Genomic DNA, 4335 nt, shown 5'->3' with positions numbered 1-4335 from the left:
TGATATAATAGCTGTACTACCAGAGCTCCTGAATGGATAATAATGTTGAAAGTACTGAAAGTTCTTTGGGTAAAGAACAACTAATTTTAATGGAAAATTAATCTGCTATTAGTATTCACTCAAACTAAAATAAAATAAGAACAGAGCTTAGTAAACAATATTACAAAGAACTACTTCAGAGACAAAGATATGAAGATGGTTAACTTCAGGTTTATTCCCCATTCTTGTTTTTTAATAAGTATTTTAATATTAGAATTAAATACAAGGTATAAAAAGCTTTTGGATTTTCATAGCTTTTGCACTATGAACAACAGGATAGGTAAAGAGGTGGGTGATACAAAAACCAGCATTCCCTTCACAAAGGGGAGGGGAAGTCTTCTGGGTTGGAGGAGTAGGGCATTTGGGTAAAGAGGGAGAAGAGAGTATTTTCTCTTTTTAAATTAAGGATGAGAATCCATTTATGTTCAGAAGGCAGGCTGGTTAGTCAGGAATGTGTAAGAATCACAAGATGAGAATTCAGAGAACAGACATGTATATGCTTTAGGACGAAGCTCCACAGCATCCAAAGAGACACCTCTAGATGTTTACTCATCTTGAATTTTTCCTCATTTCTAGGACAGTGGAGTGAGTCATCCTCACAGTCAATTCCCAAGACCCAGTCTCAACGGCACGAAAGACTGAGGAATGACAAGTAAAGAGTGTGGGCAACAAGTGTCCAGGACAGGGAAGCACACAGAGTCAGGTCTGCGGAGATTCCATCTGGCACTTTCTTTCAGTCTGGGTCATCCAAGATGGAAGGAAGGAGCCAACGGTGCATCTGTGCTCTTGGACCACATGGGGACAGTGACCTTCAGGGTCAGTTGCTTGGTGACTGCTGTCTACCCATCATGAACCATGTGGCAGGTGAGCACCACATCCCTCCCCGAGGGCAGATGACTTCACCAGGGTCCAGCTCTTCAGGTTATAGGTCCCATCCTTGTCCTCAGTGAGGATCGAGGCTGAATGTACTTGGGACACAATTCATTCTCCAACCAGGTCAACTGTAGGCTCTTGGGGTAGAACTTCTTCACCTGGCAGGTGACATTCACCTGGTTCCGTTGGGCTAACTGTGTAATCTCCAACGTTGGTGGAAGTGAAAGAGCACAGAGCAGAAGCTCTGACCTTATGGAGCACATAGATCACAGAGGGAGCTTGAGAGCTGAGAACCTAATGACTAATGTCACCAGTGACCGGCACACAGGACAGACTCACAGAATGACAGCTTCTAGTAGGGCAATAGCAATAAAAAACAGGCCCAGTCACTTATATTCCCTCAGAGTGTAATATTCGCAAGCAAAATAAAATCCTCAAGGACATATTAGCTTGGCTTGTAGTCAATGTGCAATTATTGCTGCTACTCTTGGTGAAAGAAATGTTACCTAGCTCTATGCTTGGCACCTGGAAGGTCCTTGACTGGATACTGCTATTAACATAACAATAGTTGAGATTGTTGAGCAGCAGGATTGATGGAGGGTAGATGATGGTACAGGTGTTGGGAATTAGGCTGGTCAGTAGTGAGAAAACAGGGTGAGGGTCTGGGCTGGATGTGAGTGTCGTCTACCTCAGATGGTCTCAGCCAAGTTGGCCATCCCATGGAGAGAGCCCTGTAGGGTCATGTGGGCCACCTCACAGATGACCTGGCTGTGGACGTCATCCTAGGTCAGCATCACCTGGGCTGTGCTGGAGACGCTGTAGGAGACACCGTTGCCCGGTGGGACCACCTTTTCCTGGTGGGTCAGTAGCTCATTCCTGTTTTTGAACCACTTCAGAATGATATCTTGGGGGTAGAAGCCATGGGACTAGCAGGTGAAGCTCACTCTGTGCCCAGAAGTGACCCTCGTTGTGGGGCTCGATACCACGAGGGCAGAGGGCTTAGCTACAAGAAGGAGCATTTGTAACAGTCACCATGAGCGATACATGTGTGACATCACTGTTCACACTCTTCTACAGACTCTTCTCTAATCCTGCTAATTACGCTGGACAGAGGGACTACTGTCCTCGTGTCACAGAGCAGGATGCAGAGGGGAGAGACGTGAAGGAGACTCACAGAGTCAGTGAGCAGAAGAATGGACACGGCATTTTAGGCTGAGTCTGAGTCTGACCTGATCCTCCATGTCCTCACATGGCTGGTAGCCATCAGGTGTCACTGTCCCCTGAGTGGCCACACTGTTGTTGGTAGGTGCCATCAAGTGGACTAAGACACATAATGACCCTGTCTATGAACAACAAATCAGAGCTCTGGCCTACTCAGGCCAGTTGTAGTGGTTACTGCCTAAATGCTTCTCATTGAAAGGATTTTTTTTTTCTCTCTAGCTGATCTTTTCCAACTGGCTAACCTCTTGGCAAGGCTATCTGGCAGGTTTATAGCTGGCCAGTTCGAATCCCGCCTCTCTCACTAAAGACAGTGTCAAGGCCAGCAAGGCTGTGGTTTAGGTACTAGGAGAGCAGGCACAGAAGTAGGTGCCGGTGTCGGCTGGGGTGATGTTGCTGATGCGGATGGAAAAGTCCAGGTTCCTTGGTTTCGTTTGATCTGTAAGATTTCTCAGTCAAAGGAAGAGGCGTATGTGGTCCACGTCGCCTTTGAAACTGTAGACTAACTGCCGACAAGTTTCAGTCCGCCTGAACCACAGCACTGGCCGCGTGGGCAATTGAGAGAACAGGACACAGAACAGATTGGCTGCGACCGATGCTATTTTATGTTGAGTCACATGAAGCTCCTCCTGACCGGCCACTCTTGCTTAAAGTGAAGAGAATTTGAAGCACTTGTTGCAGGCTATCAAAGAAAGCAGACTGTGGTATGAATTGCATCCCAATGTTGAGAAAACAAAAATTCTCATTACTGGACCGATAGGCAACATCATAATCGATGGAGAGGAGATTGAAACTGTCAACAGCTTCATCGTCCTTGGATCCACAATCAATGCATTTGCTACCAGCAGCCAGGAGATCATGAGACATACTGCACTAAGAAAGTCTACAGTCAGGAACCTCTTCAAATTACTGAGGGGTAATGATGTCATTTTGAGGACCGAGGTATTTCTGATTCAGACCGTAGTCTTTCCAATCACTTGCTATGCATCTGGGAGCTGTTTGCTCTTTCGGCTATCCAGCTTTAGGGGAGGCTCTCCTTCTCTGTCAGTTCTGGAAAAAGTCCTTTTTTCCTTTAACATCTATAGGCCAGCCATTCCCTGAAGATCTCCATGTGTGTTGGTGTGTCGGGGGAACCTCTTCTTGAAAGGACTGGAGTTCAAAAAGATGCACTCAACTCCTGGCAGTTCCTTCTTGATGTTAGTGAGTCCCCTCTGCCCCTAGGAGTTATCAGTGTTCTTATGTACCATCAAGTTGGAACGACTCATATTTCCCATTCTTGTTTTAAGAAAATAAACACATATCTTTGCTAGAGATTTTTGCAGTGCCTTATCATCATATTATGGAAAACACTTCTGATGTTGAATTTCTTTCTGACTGAACTATGTTCATTTTACATTTATGTGTTTTCAACATATGTTTGTCTGAAATACCTCCATTACATGCCTATGGTTCTTTCCGTGTGTTTTATTTACAGTGGATGATAACCAAAAGACATGAGACCATATTGTGAATTAAATGGTTTCTTTCAAAAATTATTTTGAAACATGACTTTGTGATGTGTACTTGTAAATATTAATTTGGAGTTTCTTTAAAAATACTACAAAGTTAAGTGTATTAGATTAATTTTATCCTTAGTCCTAAACTTTTCTATGTGTTTTCATAAAAATAATCACAAACTTTCAAGGTCATACATAGGGAGAAATTACCATGTAAAGATGCTTCTAATGTCAAAGAAATGCAGGGATGTAGCTGAAAATCAAGGGAGGAAAACAAAGCAAAATAGGAAAAAATATGACGGATTTTTCACAAAAATGAACTGAGAACATAGCTCTGCCAACACACTGAATGCAGACATTCAACCTCCAGAACTGTGAAAAAATAAACTCTAGTCTTTAAAATCACTCACTTTACAGTATTCTGTTATAATAGGCCATCTATTCCTAACCCTAGTTTTCCAGCTATGCAAGCTTTTTTCCACATTGTAAAACATCAGCCTTCTCAGAGGGGCCTTCTAGGCTCCATGTGTATGAGCAGATCTTCATACCCTTATTCATGTCCTTGTTATTGTGTACTGTAGAGTGAGAACCAATCCATAGCCAACCCTTTGGCAGATTTTTGGAGGCAGTTAATCATACAAGAGGAGATTGTTTATCCTTCTTCCATGCAGCAGCTAGTGGCCTTGAACCACGTGCTTTAGGGATCACA

The 4335-nt window shown here is 43.6% G+C and overlaps 2 pseudogenes; both read right to left on the bottom strand.

Annotated features, from left to right (window-relative positions):
- Positions 1-782: 782 nt before the first annotated feature.
- LOC102857412 lies at positions 783-2225 on the bottom strand (annotated as a pseudogene).
- Positions 2226-2468: 243 nt separating this feature from the next.
- LOC102857010 lies at positions 2469-2580 on the bottom strand (annotated as a pseudogene).
- Between the last annotated feature and the right edge of the window lie 1755 nt (positions 2581-4335).

Source organism: Elephantulus edwardii, unplaced genomic scaffold (assembly GCF_000299155.1).
Source record: "Elephantulus edwardii isolate Elephantulus edwardi_28Jun2011 unplaced genomic scaffold, EleEdw1.0 scaffold02005, whole genome shotgun sequence".
Classification (NCBI taxonomy): Eukaryota; Metazoa; Chordata; class Mammalia; order Macroscelidea; family Macroscelididae; genus Elephantulus; species Elephantulus edwardii.
The sequence above is the reverse complement of the archived record's forward strand: the minus strand, read 5'-3'. Positions and strand labels throughout refer to the sequence as shown.